This window comes from Euleptes europaea, chromosome 6, assembly GCF_029931775.1.
Source record: "Euleptes europaea isolate rEulEur1 chromosome 6, rEulEur1.hap1, whole genome shotgun sequence".
Classification (NCBI taxonomy): domain Eukaryota; kingdom Metazoa; phylum Chordata; class Lepidosauria; order Squamata; family Sphaerodactylidae; genus Euleptes; species Euleptes europaea.
Window position 1 is genome coordinate 86,373,362 of NC_079317.1, and position 16,016 is coordinate 86,389,377.

Below are 16,016 nucleotides of genomic sequence, written 5' to 3' on the forward strand. Positions count from 1 at the left end.
CCAAAGACGTGCTGTCACCAAGACTAAATGCATTCCCCACACAGGTCTTAAAGGGCCGCTTTTTAAAAATTCCCTTTGGCGACCACTTATGTGATTGTGGAACCAGCAAAATAGAAACCTTAGGGCACTTACTTCTATTTTGCAAAAATTGGAACAAAGGGAGAACGACATGGACTACACCTGTCTTAACAAAGTACAATCTTCCCTCTGAATCCCGGATCGTTCCCTTTCTCCTATCAAACTTAGAGGTAGATAGTGAGAAAATCCATCAGATCGCCAAATATTTAACCCAAGTAATGATTTCAAAACTATCCCAGTAAATGATACTGGCAGGTAGCCTATGAGATTTTGTTGAACATGTATAAATTTATTATAAGCATTTTACACTTCATGTATTTTATTACATTCTAGGCACCTATGTGTCATATGTACATGCTTATGACTTGGTTGTTAATGAGCAATAAATGAAAATAAAAAAGATAGGGTTGCCAGGTCCCTCTTCACCACTGGTGGGAAGTTTTTGGGGCAGAGCCTGAGAAGGGCAGGGTTTAGGGAAGGGAGGGACTTCAGTGCCATAGAGTCCAGTTGCCAAAGTGGCCATTTTCTCCAGGGGAACTGATCTCTATCGGCTGGAGATCAGTTGTAATAGCAGGAGATCTCCAGCTAGTACCGAGTTAAGCCTGTCTCTGGTAATGAGCAGACCTTGTACCATATAGTCTGACTCTTGGGAAAGGACAGGCTAGTGTGAGGGGTAACCTGTGTGTGCAAAAGGATCCAACCTAGTGGCTAGTCAGCCAAAGTTGGTTTGTACCTGTAAGCATTAAAGAGAATTCAGATCACACTCTGAAGCCATACTTATGTGCCTCAGCCAGGTTTCTCCTTTGACTACCAGAAGACCTGTGCTGCTAATCTGTCATTTAAAACCAACCTGTGAATAAGTAAATCTTCGTTGTTATTTACATACAAGTCCTGCCACAGTGATCTCTGAGTTCTACTTGCTTGCCGCAAAACTTACCTCTGGGCAGTGAACCCAAAGCCTTTACACTTGCTACCCTGATAAGATCTTGCAACAGAGGGGAAGGTTTACAGTTTAAAACAAATCCGGTTAACCCAAAACATAAAAGGCTGTGTGGGTCCCCTGAGTTAGTAGAAAAGGCCTGTCTTACTCTCATCCACCAAACAGGATTGTTTTGATTTACATTTCCACCTCCCACCAATCACTGCACCATCTTTCTTGCTTTGGGAAGGCATTCCGATTCTCTATAAGCATGGGTACCATTTTTGTATCAGCTATTCCGTTCTGTGGCTCTGTGCCTGCTAAGAAAGAGGGTGGGGGGAACCTTTATTTGTATCCACTTGCTGGACCACAGAAGTTTGGGGGGACATGAAGGCAAAGATTATGGTCTGACTCCACTCGGTGATAGCCAACTTCCCTTCCTGCCTTGCAGTTGATGCAGTCAAAAACTTTGCTTGAACATACTGGCAGGAAGACAGGGTTGCAGAGAGGGAGGGGGATAGAGGCCCAGGCTTTGCTCTCCAGCGGGAGTGAGCCCACATGTCTCGAAGATTGGGTGGGGGAAAATAATTTAGAAGCTGAAAATTCACCTCCTATGATAGTAAAATACAAACATTGCTATTGCATAGGAACCTAATGTGTACAAGCTGATCTATTGAAGTGTGAAGTACAACAGACTATTTTTTGACAAATCTTGAGAGTGGATCAGGGAAGAACCCCTTGCTTATATTGATACAATCTATTGTTTTGAAGAATATTTTCTTTGGACCAAGTTCAGATATTGGGAAGTCAACAGTTTTGGGAGAATCATGCCGAATGAAATGGCATACAGTGAAGGTGGGCACAGAAGCAGGCAGGATTTAACTTTCCTAATTTAAAAGCCCTGACTGCTTCCCCCTTGAAGAGTAAAAGAATGAAAAGCTCATTCACACACCATTCACTGCTCTCTGCACCTCCTTTGTGGGGACAGGAGAGTGTCACTAAAAAAGTTTTGAAAGCAATGTAAGAACCACTTTTTTTTTTTGCATACCTAGTTTATTTAAACTTGTGGGATGTCACACACCGAGCAGAATTACAGATTACTCCTGAAGTCCGCTTTTCAAAAACTATCTCTAATTCAAAAGCAAAAGAAATGCACTAATTTTTCTGCTGCACACTACTCTCCTCATTTGAGATGTGTGTTCAGCATTTTAAAATGTATTCATAATTGATCACTTTGGAAGCATGCTCAAAGTCCTTTTTATTTACTTTTGCATGTTGAACTGTGCAGTTAGAATGAAATTGCAAATGAAACAGAAACTATCACGCTTCAGCATCTTACGCAGCAATCGCTATGATAATTAGATGCTGACGAGGACATGTGGGAGTGTATTTATTTACTCTCCAGCGGTAGATTAAACAATTGATTCTGTAAGATTAAAATGCCCCACCTGCATACTTGCACACTTCTATTTTTTGCCATGTCAAACAATATAAAATGAACACAGCACTTCTCTCTCTATCTAATTGAATAATTTACTGTAAATAGCTGTCATTTACTTTCAGAGGAGTAGGGTATCATTAGCCAAATGGATGTGAGTAAGTCATGGCTTTAATGCGTTCGAGGGTCTAAAATGGAATCATCTTAATGGTACCATCAATACAGCGAGGCTGCATAAAGCCCATGAGCACTTAAGGCTTCAAGTCCCCTTTCTTGTAAATTACATATTCAGTCCGCAGGGGAAAAAAGAATCAAGAATTCACATAAAATATGGCATATTTTGTCAAGGCTTTGTTTTCACTGAATATAATAATACAATTTATAGGTGTAGCTGTGTTTTGGATCCTCCTCATTTAATTATCTATCCTGCCCCTGAGTGCTTGCAAGCAATGCTTATGCTGACTAATATTGGCTAAATTCTCTTGGGGAAAAAGTAGAGATGAGCAGGTAATAAAATAGCCTGGACATCTGGCCTTGCTAATTACCCAATTTCAGCCTGCATTTGTATATGATAGAGAAGCTGCCTTGTATTAGCTAGGCACTATCCAATTCATTTACTTCTCAACATTGTAAGCATAGGTAGGCACCAATGAAAATTCAGCTTGAAAGTTCTGCTTAAGGTTTTTTTTTCAAAAAAACTTTCCATTTGCTTCTTGTAAAGGTAGATTGGTCTGTTAAAGGGGAATGCAATGTGGAATGGAATACAATTCCTGCTAAAATCCATTGAAGGTCTTCCCATAGGCTCCTAGTAACACTACTTGCAGAAGAGATGTTACGAGGAAGTCCTAACAAGAATCCTTTTGAACCAGCTTGAATTCAGTGGCATGTCCTGTCAATCATACATGGAAATAGTCAAGTCTGTCTAAATGAGAAAAGGTCAGTCCTGTGTCTTCCATAAGCATACACAAGAGCCCTGTGTACTCACTACTTCAATTCAAAGAGGGAGAGGAGAGTATTGAGCATGTTGTCCCTGCTCCCATTCTCCTTGCAGTTCCAAAATTCCTGATTGCATTGATAGACATCTATATTCATATGGGCAGCTCATTCCTAAGGGGGGGCAGTTTGTTGCTGGCCAGAAGCAGCACAGCTGTGCTGCCTCCTGATATGCTTCCAGCTGGTAAATTCACAAATCAACTGTTTTAAAATGCAATACTTGTGAAAGTCCTCCATAGAGTTTCATTGGGCTATGCCAGTTATTTTGCTAGCGTATCTCCATGGAAGTGTGAAGGGGCGTTCCCAGGCTGAAAGGCGTTTCGGCTGAAAGGGGTCTGCTCTGGGAATGCCCCCCTGATGCCGGTACAGGAACTCACTTCTGGGAAAATGACAGTGCCAGCGCCTGAGTCTGGCCTGAGGCTGACGCCGTTGGACCAATCCCAGGGGCCAGCATAAGTCACCCTGTGCCAGCATCTGTGCCACTTTGCATGGCACAAGTGGCACGGATGCCGGTGTAGGGGTCATGTTTCTTCCTATGAGGCTCTGCCCCCCTCACCTTAGGATTGCATGGTTAGTGAAGGTTCAGTGTAGCCCTACACAAACTGAAGCCTGGTCCACATGCAACAGAATAAGAGGACAATCCTAGGGTTGCCAACTTCCAGATGGTGGCTGGAGATCTCCCTCTATTACAACTGATCTCCAGATGACTGAGATCACTTTGCCTGAAGAAAATGGCTGCTTTGGAAGGTGGACTCCATGGCATTATACCTCATTGAAGTCCCTCCCCTCCCCAAACTCCATCCTCCTCAGGCTCCACCCCCCAAATATCCAGGTAGTTCCCAAACCTGAGCTGTCAACCTGTCTGAACTGATAGACCTCATTCTGCTGTGTATCATGTAGGGTTGCCAACTCAAGATTGGGAAATTCCTGGAGATTTTGGAGGCGGAGTCTGGGCAGAGTGGGATTTGGGGAGGGAGCTCAGTGGGGTATAATGCCATAGAGTCCACCCTCCAAAGCAGCCATTTTCACTAGGGGAACTGATCTCTATTATCTGGAGATCAGTCATAATTCTGGAAGATCACCAGGCCCCACTTGAGTTAGTAACCCTAAGATGAGGCCTCACTTGCCCCTTAAACTTCAAGTAGTCAACCATAAGCGTCCAGATGTATTTTATGCTATTTGTCTGTGCCCACCTCAACTGTCTGAAAAAATAAATAAAACACACCTCTTCCATTTTTAAAGGCCTTCCTTTATGATTACATAGATGGAATTACTATTTTTTTTGGTTCCTAGACAAGCAGCTATCTGAAAGCAAAAGGTAGTAAAGTCTCTCCTAAATATCTGATCAAGAGCCTCTGAGAAATTGTAGCTATGCTACTTGTTCCATATTTTTAATGAGGAGTTAATAAATGGACCTTATTCAAATAAGTTTACATAAATCTTTAAAAATTACTTTTTCAGCAATTTGTCATGAACTGTGCCACAAACTAGCTGACTGGTTGGTAGAAAATATGTCTCAGTTCCTTTTAGACTGCGTTAAGTGGATTTGTTTTTCAAGAACACAATGCACCTCATGCTCCTTTCAATAGGTTTTGCACAGGATAATTTTCTGGTTGGTTTTGTGCACTAAAACAGGTAATGGGGCAGGTAACCAACTACTGGTTGATTGGAATGGGGAATGAAGAACTGCATCTAATCCATCCATAGTACTAGGGCGATCATGAGGAAGCAAGGTTATATGTGAAATCTTCACCTTGTAGTTTCCATATATTCTAATATCTCTGGCAGTGTTGCCAGTTCTGGAGGCAATGTGTTGTGATCCCAGACTGTTTCACTCTGCAAGAAAGGCCTTTTATGCAGGGTCATTTCCCCGCGGTCAACCCCGCCAACTGCTTTGGGGCTTCCTTTTGATTATGCATGCCTCTTCCACCAGTCAGAGGTCGACTCGCTCTCCCTGTGTGTTTTGCCCGTGTTTTCCAGATGCTGTTTTAGCCAGAATCTGGAAAATGTGGGCAAAATGCACAGGGAGACCAACTCTGACGAGTGGAAAAGGCATGCATAATCAAAAGGAAGCCCCAAAGCAGCCGGTGGGATGACAGCGGGGAAACGTCCCTGCATAAAAGGCCAAAGTCTGGGACCCTGGAGAGCTGTTGCCGATCTGAGTAGACAGTACTAACTTTGATGGTCCATGGGTCTGATTCAGTATAAGGCAGCTTCATGTGTTCATGTGACCCAGTTCTTGGATCATTCACTCAGTGGTGCATCAACATTTTTGGGACCCTGAAACTTGAACTGTTATGGAAGCCCCTTTGCAACCAGCAACAATAGGGCCACATCCAACAAGGTCCAAAGGGCCTTGCTGCCCTTGCAAGGACCTTGAGGCCCAAATGATGGAGAGCAGGGTGGTGGGGTGGAGTCCTTGAAAATGGGCCATACAGTGAGCCCCTTCCCACCAGCAATGAGGTATGGGTAACCACTGTTATCGTCTTCAATGGGGTTGTTCTATGGCAGATGTATTGGTCTCTAATAGAGAGGTAGAAGGTCATCAGAGGGGGCTCGTTAGGATAAAAAGGTGAAAATCTGATTTTTGATTAAAATGCACAAGCGAGATGAGTGCAGCCTGAACTGAGAATTCAGTTGTCTTTTTATGGTTCTATTGCAGTGATGGCGAACCTTTTAGAGACCGAGTGCCCAAACTGCAACCCAAAACCCACTTATTTATTGCAAAGTGCCAACACGGCAATTTAACCTGAATACTGAGGTTTTAGTTTAGAAAAAACAACTCATACATTAACACCTTTTGTCTTAAAAGAAAAACACAATAACAGAGCTTCATATGCTTTGCACACTCCTTTGCACACTTTTACCACATGCATTTGGAAAAGCAAACCTTTTTGGGTGGAGGAGAGGGATAAGTGTGTTACTAAGTTCCTTAGTAAGACTTCAGCACAATGCTAGAGAGTTGGAATTCATACGCAGATCTGATACTGAGCCTTGGGCAGAATAAAAAAATGTTACCAGCTGATAGTAATACCATGCATCTGACAAACTGGCCTGGCTTCAGTAGATAATGCCACAATAGGTGCCACAAGAATTTGTTGTTTTAGCTGCAGCAGATTACCACTGCTACTCCACTTAAATAGGTTCAAATTTATTTATTTGTGTGTGTTTTTCACATGACAAGGGACCATGTCTACACAGCTTCCAGACTGTGTAGGGGCCGTGGCTCAGTGGTAGAGCCTCTGCTTGGCACGCAGAAGGTCCCAGGTTCAATCCCAAGCATCTCTAGTTAAAAAGGGCCAGCCAGGAGGTGATGTGAACTTCTTGCTTGATGTTCACCAGGGATTGGAAGAAGCCCCAAGGGCTCCTTTGCGAGGAGGAGGAGGAAGAAGAGGTTGAGGTGGAGGAAGCACTGAGAGGGAAGCCCCCCGCCTGCTCTTTCTTGAAAGTCATGCCCTGAGGGTGGGGTGGGTGGGATGGGGGGCTTGGCAACTGTTGCAGTCGTCATGGTGGAGGAGGATGAGGATGAGGAGGAAGAAGCGGAGGTGGAAGAGGAAGATGACGAGGCGGCCGAGGCAGGCTTCAGCCCACAATGCTGGGGGGAGGGGGCGGCCAGGCGGGTGAAGCTGGTGACGGGCGGCAGGCGGTGGTTGAACATGACCATGCTGGGGGAGAAGGTGGGCTCCATCGCTGCCCTCTTGGAGGAGCCGCCGCCCAGGAAGCCGCTGCCCAGTTTCATGCTCTTCCTTCAGGGGATGGGGAAAACCGCAGCGGCAGAGCAGCCAGGAAGGGCGAGACTGAGGAGGTGCAGCCCTCAGCGGTGGCCGCTCTGCTAGCTGGCCGCTGCCGCCGCTCGGTTTTCACTCACCCGCCCGCTGGCTGCCTGTCTGGCTGCCTGGTGGGAACTTCCCGGAGGTCCTCTGGCCCGCCCGCCTCTCAGCTGTTGGGCGGGATCGGGCTGGCTGTTGGCCTTTCTCTCCTCCTCCCAGGCTGCCGCCTCCGCTCTCACCGGGAAGCCTCGAGTTGACTGCTCTCAGTGGCTCTCCCTGGAGCGCTCCTTGGGGAGCCGTTGCTTTCCTGTCCCCTGGGTGGTGAGGTGTCGCCGGGCCAGCTGGTCGGTGGGCCCTGGTGCCGTCTCGAGGTGGCAGGGTGCGGGAGGCGCTGCTGCTGGGAGCCGCGGCAACCAGCTCGGCCCCAGCCTCACCCGGCAGAGAGGGAAGTGGGCGGGGCTGAGCCGGAGTGGCGGGCAGATGCTGACGAAGAAGGCAGGGCGGGGAGACCCGACAAACAGCTGAGAGAGAGGGAGGCCACCCGGGGAGGCCTTCGGGAGCCCCGGCAGGGCAGGACAGGAGGCTCGGGAGGGGGCGGATGTTGCTGCCATGCGCCCGGCCCTCTCACGCAACCGCAGTGAGCCACTCCAAGGCAGACCTGTGTGTGCCCACAGAGAGGGCTCCGTGTGCCAACTCTGGCACTCGTGCCATAGGTTCACCAACACAGTTCTATTGGCTCTAGCCTGAGCTATAGAATTATTAACCATGCACCAACGAAGGATTCGAGGATCCAGCTGCCAAAATGTAGGCTATGAATAGGTAGAGAGCTCAGCAAGCCCATACAGCTGATGATTCAGGTGCTGCAACTCATGTACTTATACTACTTGAGAGCCTGACCTCAGGGGAAGTCTCTTTTAAGGTAAAGGTGCAAGCCCCGGGTCATTCCTGACCCATGGGGTGACATCACATCCCGACGTTTCCTAGGCAGACTTTGTTTACAGGGTGGTTTGCCAGTGCTGAACTCGCTGAATATGGCTCCCTGTTTCCCCGCCTTTTTTGAGTTCGGTTCCATCCGAACTAAAAACCGCCGAATCAGGGGAAATTCGACTGTTTTTCAGTTCGGGATGAACCGAATCGACAGCCCTATAGTAACATGTAAATTGGGCCTTCAAAAATGACCAGGCTTCCATTGTAGAGAGGTGTTCAAAGATGGATGGGCAGAAGGAAAGGATTGCCAAGAATCTGTTTTCCTTCCTTCCAAGCAGATGTTTCATACTGTCAAAGGTAATGGTGCTGACATCTCTTTGGCAGCATGAATTGAACAAAGAAGCATCACTAATTTCCCTAAAGATTAGGTATGGGTGTCCTTCCCTGCAGTGTTGCTTACTTGGATCCTGTCCAGAAAGGAGACATGCATGAGGAGAAGACTACTTTTGCAAGTACGGGACCAGAGAAGTGCTAGGAACTGAAGAGTGCCAAAGACTGATGTTGGTTATAAGAATCTGGTTGCTTATATCTGTCACCTGTTGCTTAGGGGAATCATTCAATTTTAAAAGCCCAGTCCCCCAATGAAATTAATTTGTCCTTTAAAACTCTTGAGATTTTGCTTATGAACTGTTCTTGCATTGACTGGATGAGTCATGAAACAAAACCTTCTATCCTGAAGTTCTACCGTGAGTAATGCTTACTATTTTCCTAAATTCTTTGGACATTTTAATTAAAGGAAGAATCCTTTCCTTTTTTGCTGTCCTTAATGGACAGTTAGGTGGCTGAATACTTCAATTGATTCAGATTTATCACTGCAGAAAAGACTCAATCTGCTTTCCTAGCAAGCCGTTACACCCCCCCTTGGAATCAATACAATTCTATGTGAGTTCATTACATAAAAATACCAGCAATTGATCTGTGCGTATGTGTGTGTAAGCTGTCGTCAAGGTGCAGCTGACTTATGGAGACCCCAGGAAGGGCTTTCAAGGCAAGTGATTTAGCAGAGGTGTTTTGCCATTGCCTTCTTCTGCAGAGTCTTCCTTGGAGGTCTCCCTTCCAAGTACCGATCCTGCTTAGCTTCTGAGATCTGATGAGATTAGGCTATACCATGCTGCCTCCCCCCCCCCCTAACAATTGATTTAATACTAAAACATAAAAATAAAATACTAGATTCAGGGGAAGAAACAGTCTGAAGTTTACTTTAATCTGACCTAGACAGCAGACAAAACTAGTTATTGCAGATAGCTTTATTCCAGCTATCTGCAGTCTGTTCCCGAAGAAGCACCTTTATAACTTTGGTGTGCTGTTGGTTTACAGTTGAAGGCTCAGGTCTCCTCCATGGCACATAGCACCTTTTGTCAGCTTCAACCAAAGTGCCAGCTACAGCCATTCCTTGAAAAATGTGACGTGGCCACAGTGATCTGTGCTGCGATCACATAGATTACTGTAATGTGATCAACAAGGAGTTCCCTTTGAAAACTGTCCAGAAACTTGAGTTGGTCCAAAATGCAGCCAGGCTATTGTTGGTGGCTGGATACAGGGCTTGTGTTACCATTGTGCTGAAGATCGGTACTGAACATAAGAACATAAGAAAGGCCCTGCTGGATCAGACCAAGGCTCATCAAGTCCAGCAGTCTGTTCACACAGTGGCCAACCAGGTGCCTCTAGGAAGCCACTAACAAGACGAGTGCAACAGCACCACCCTGCCTGTGTTCCACCACAACCAAAATAATAGGCATGCTCCTCTGATACTAGAGAGAATAGGTATGCAGCATGACTAATATCCATTCTAACTAACAGCCATGAATACCCCTCTCCTCCATGATTATGTCCACTCCCCTCTTAAAGCCCTCCAAGCTGGCATCCATCACCACATCCTGGGGCAGGGAGTTCCACAATTTAACTATGCGTTGTGTGAAAAAATACTTCCTTTTATCTGTTTTGAATCTCTCACCCTCCAGCTTTAGCAGATGACCCCGTGTTCTAGTATTATGGGAGAGGGAGAAAAACTTCTCCCTGTCCACTCTCTCCAAACCATGCATAATTTTATAGACCTCTATCATGTCTCCCCTCAGCCGCCTTCTTTCCAAGCTAAACAGCCCTAAGCGTCTTAACTGCTCCCCATAGGACAGTTGCTCTAGTCCCCTAATCATTTCGGTTGCTCTTTTCTGCACCTTCTCAAGCTCTGTAATATCCTTTTTTTAGGTGTGGTGACCAGAACTGTACACAGTATTCCAAGTGTGGTCTCACCATAGATTTGTACAAGGGCAGTATGATATCAGCAGTTTTATTCTCTATTCCTCGTCTAATTATGGCCACCATGGAATTTGCCTTTTTTACAGCAGCCGCACACTGGGTTGACATCTTCATTGAGCTACCCACTACCACCCCAAGATCCCTTTCTTGGTCTGTTGCTGCCAGCACAGATCCCATCAGTGTATATGTGAAGTTGGGATTTTTTGTCCCAATATGTATCACTTTACACTTACTCACATTGAATCTCATTTGCCATTTTAATGCCCATTCTTCCAGTGTGCAGAGATCCTTCTAGAGCTCTTCACAGTCCGATTTTGTTTTAACCACCCTAACTAATTTGGTGTCATCTGCAAACTTGGCTACTTCACTGTTCAACCCCAACTCCAGGTCATTGATGATCAGGTTGAAAAGCACCGGTCCCAACACAGATCCCTGAGGCACCCCACCTCTCACATCCTGCCATTGTGAGAACTGACCATTGATTCCTACTCTCTGCTTCCTATTTTTCAGCCAGCTCTCAATCCATAAGAGGACTTGTCCTCTTACCCCGTGACTATGAAGTTTGCTTAGCAGTCTTTGGTGGGGGACTTTGTCAAAAGCTTTTTGGAAATCCAAATACACAATATCCACAGGCTCATTTCTGTCCACATGCTTATTGACACTTTCAAAAAACTCTAATAGGTTAGTGAGACAGGACCTACCCTTACAGAAGCTATGTTGGGTTTTGCCCAGCAGACCTTGCCCTTCTATATGCTTGACAATTCTATCTTTAATAATGCTTTCCACTAATTTACCCGGAACAGACGTTAAGCTAACTGGCCTGTAATTTCCTGGGTCCCCCCTGGAACCTTTTTTATAAATGGGTGTTACATTGGCCATTCTGCAGTCCTCTGGTACAGAGGCTGATTGAAGGGACATATTACATATGTTTGTTAGAAGTTCAGCAATTTCCCATTTGAGTTCTTGAAGAACTCTAGGATGAATACCGTCTGGTCCCTGTGACTTGTTAGTTTGCAGTTTGTCTAGACGTTCTAGGACTTCCTGCCTTGTTACCACTATTTGCCTCAGTTCCTCATTTTCCCCTCTCCAAAATCTCTGTTCAGGAGAAGGAATCTGCCCTGTATCTTCAACAGTGAAGACAGATGAGAAGAATTCATTTAGTTTTTCAGCAATCTCTTTATCTTCCCTTAGAGTTCCTTTACTCCCATTGTCATCCAATGGTCCAAATACTTCCCTAGCTGGTTTCCTACTCCTAATATACTTAAAGAATTTCTTATTGTTTGTTTTGATGTGTTGAAGATACAGGGCAGATTCCTTCTCCTGAACAGAGATTTTGGAGAGGGGAAAATGAGGAACTGAGGCAAATAGTGGTAACAAGGCAGGAAGTCCTAGAACGTCTAAACAAACTGCAAACTAACAAGTCACAGGGACCAGACGGTATTCATCCTAGAGTTCTTCAAGAACTCAAATGGGAAATTGCTGAACTTCTAACAAAGATATGTAATATGTCCCTTCGATCAGCCTCTGTACCTATCTGTTTCCAAGCACAGCTCAGTAAGTCCCTAAATGGCTTAGAGCTGGAGTATCTGAAGAACTGCCCTTCCTGTATTGTCCAACCTACCGATTAAGATCCTTTTCACAAGGCCTTACATGCTGAGGGGGGGGGGGGTGATGGCTACAGATGGAGCTTTTCCAGCGCTGGCACCTTAACTTTTAAATGCCCTTTCTGCCTTGTGGATTGTCTTATCCCTACATTACTTTCTTTTAGGACTCAGATCAAAACATTTCTTTTTACACAGGCTTTTGTAGTTGTTTATATTATGCTTGATATTTATTAATGTAAATACTTGTACCCCTCTTTTCTCCCTGAGGTCAAAATGAAATCCTTACAAATAAATTTGTTTAGCATTTGAATGTAATCTAGAGAATTCAGTCCTACAGGGAGGAACATGCCTTTAGATAGGGTTTCCAACCTCCAGGTACTAGCTGGAGATCTCCTGCTATTACAACGGATCTCCAGCTGACAGAGATCAGTTCACCTGGAGAAAATGGCCGCTTTGGCCATTGGACTCTATGGCACTGAAGTCCCTCCCCTCCCCAAACCCCACCCTCCTCAGGCCCTGCCCCCAAAACCTCCTGCTGGTTGTGAAGAGGGACCTGGCAACCCTACCTTTAGAGAACTGTAGAGGTCCAAGTAGCTATTCAACATCCAGTTGAGGCAAGACAAGCTTGTGATGTGGTATTCACAGTTCGGATTCTTTGGTGAGTTTCCTTCTCACAGCTCTGGTCCACACAATTATGTTGGCACTCTGAGTCTCAAGAATATCTTTGAGGTGTATTTGTGGGGCTGCTGCAGAAATGGAGAAACGGGAAAGTGCTGCTTGTGGTTTATACGCATATTTTACAGCATATTTTATCTTGAGAATATAAAGGAATCAAAGCCTTTTTGAACTTGGCATTAAATGAGTGCACTTTCTCACGGAAGCCCCTTTGTCCACAGCCCCAAACCTTTAATGGCACCCCCGTCTATGAACAAGGTGTTGTCTTAATTGGTTGGGGTCAGTTTTAATTGGAAGACTGTGAGCTAAGGGCACACTTGTTTAGGATTTGAGATGATTAGTTTCTGATGTGTTACCACCATAGAGAATGAAAAAGAAAATATTGAGGATGGTCTGTTCTCCTAACAAATAATATTAGCTTTTGTTGAATGATAAAAAATGTGTAAAAAAAAAAGATATCTCAAGATACATTTATATTGAGGTTTAAAGTCACCCAGCTTGCTGGGGGTAAAGGGAAGATGACTGGGGAAGGCACTGGTAACCACTCCCCAAACAAAGTCTGCCTTGGAAACGTCAGGATGTGACGTCACCCCATGGGTCAGGAATGACCCGGTGTTTGCACAGGGGACCACCTTTACCTTTTTAAAGTCACTTAAATTGGATCAATAGATTAAATAGGTAGACAGTTAATCAACGGAAAAGTCCTGAGTTGCTTGACAGCCTGCTTCAAAGTATAGGAATCTTCTGGGAGTGTATATAGAAGAATTTCTGGAGAATCCTTATCAATTTATTTTATTATTTATTTAATTAATTCATTTGTACCCCTCCCTTTTCTCCCCAATGAGGACCCACGGCAGCTTACATAATTATCCTCTCCTCCATTTTATCCTCACCACAACTCTGTGAATAATGTAGGTTAGGCTGAGACAGCGTGACTGGCCCAAGGGCGATCAGCAAGCTTCCACTGCACGAGTGAGGATTTGAACCCAGTCTCCCACATACTAGTCAGACACTCTTAACCACGATACCACGCTGGCTCTCAATCAAGAGACAGGGCAGTTTTGAGTCACAAGCTGGCTTTGGCTACTTTCTATATGATATTTCAAATAAAAATCAAAGGATGTGGAAATGAGATTCTAATTTGGTCTCTCATAGTAGCTGCCAAGTGTATGTTGTGGTGCAAATAGGTGGTAGGCTGTCTTAAATAAGAACTGGGGGTGAAGCTATATGCCATTTTCACTTCCTAGGAAATGGAATAGTGAACTGAAATTGGGATGCTCTTGGTACTTTCACCTAGGCTTCCCGATAAAGCTGATCTAAACATGTCATTAAATCAGGTTCCCTGGATGGAGTTCTTCTATATTCAGCACTTATATTAATAGCTAGAGAAGATCTGTGACTTTTCTTTTCATACTAATGTACAGCTACAGTCTTTGGGCTTATCTTTTATTACTTCCTTCTTCCCTCCTCTACACTGAGGGTAATGAGCATGGGAAAACAAAAACTAAGACTTTGGAAGATCACAGTTGAATACAAACATCCTGTTTACTTGTTTGTGAGAGATAATTGCTCTAAGACCTTTTTCTTAGAGCATTGCTGTACTTTGGTTTTCAACACCGTGGATGTCTTCATATCCGTCCAAAGCTGGCTTTTGAGATTTTCAGGTTAATGTCAAAAGCAGTAATCTGGTTTAATAAACTCTGAAATGAGAAATACTAGCGTCAGCTTGCAAATAATGTGAAATGCCACCATTGTTTACCAAGCAATGCTTTGGGATCCTGCCAGCATGAGCAAGCTGTGTTTCTGAACTGAGCTAGGATTTTTCAGGCCATCAGAAAAAGCTATGAAAAACTAAATTAATAATTAGATTTTTGAGAAGGTATTAATCCAGATTTATAAAGTAGCTCATCTGATTAGGAAATGAACACAGGAACATAAGAAGACCCCCTGCTGGATCAGACCAGTGGTCCATTTAGTTCAGCATTGTGTCCCACACGGTGGCCAACCGGTTCCTCTGGAGGTCTAACAACAGGGTGTAGAGGCTGAGGCCATCCTCTGTTGTTGCCTCCTGGCACTGGGATTCAGAGGTTGACTGCCTCTGAACATGGAGGTTCCCTTGGTAAAACCTAGTTTGCTGGAGCCTTTCCTTTCCTTTATCCCTTAGAAGCTCCTTGATGCATTGATCTTGAGCAGCATAAATCTAATGTTTGAGGGATATAAGGACTGAAATAAATCTTGCCACTGACAATGTAGCCTTGGGATGTAATGAAGTTACAGATGATCAAAAACATCAGTATAAGCAATATTTTTTTCAACACTTTTGTTTAAATATTTAAGCGGTTCTTCTGGATGAAATTTCTAGTGGATACCTCAAACCTGTCTAAAATTTTAATGTAAACTATTTGATCTAGCACTAAATCGTTCTTCATTTTTGACCACTTGTGTTGAAGCTGATGAAGGCACTATTAAAGTATTAAATATAGCAGAATGTTTGCAATAACAAAGATAAATATGTACTTTGCACAGAACAGAGCCTATTTAAAACTAGTTTATTATTTGGAAAAGCTGCCCTTAATCCAAGGCATAGTGGTATTGAGAGGTGGTGTGTGAATCTCTTAGATGAAAAGTCATTAGAAAGCAAGCTGAGGAATCAATATCTAGGCAGGAAAGTATCATACTGCAGCATTTCCTTATGACTGACGGTGTTAACGGTTAATAGTAATTATTGAATAGCCAATAAAATACTAAAAGAGATTTTCTTGCTTGCTTCCTTGCACTTAAAAGCAAGGTGTTGTTACTCATTCAGTCTGCCACATGAGGTTAATTACTAGTAACATACTTAAATGTCTGTTAGCTATTTTAAAAACATTTCTCTAGTGGTAAGCAAAGTCTGTGTCAGAGGTTGGCATGGCTGGGCATCTGCCAATGCCCACAGTCTTGCAGAGGGCATACCCTTAACTGGAGGTGCTGGGCTGATCTGTGGGGAAAGTGTCTGGCTGCAGGAAGAAGCAAAGCAAAAAAACAACGGTGGAGGCTGGAGGAAGCAAATAACAACGGTGCTCTGCTGCTGTTTCCAGGTCCCCTCCTGGATAGGGTTGCCAACCTCCAGGTACTAGCTGGAGATCTCCTGCTATTACAACTGAACTCCAGCCGATAGAGATCAGATCTCAGGGAGAAAAGAGGGGTACAAGTATTTACATTAATAAATATCAAGCATAATATAAACAACTACAAAAGCCTGTGTAAAAAGAAATGTTTTGATCTGAGTCCTAAAAGAAAGTAATGTAGGGATAAGA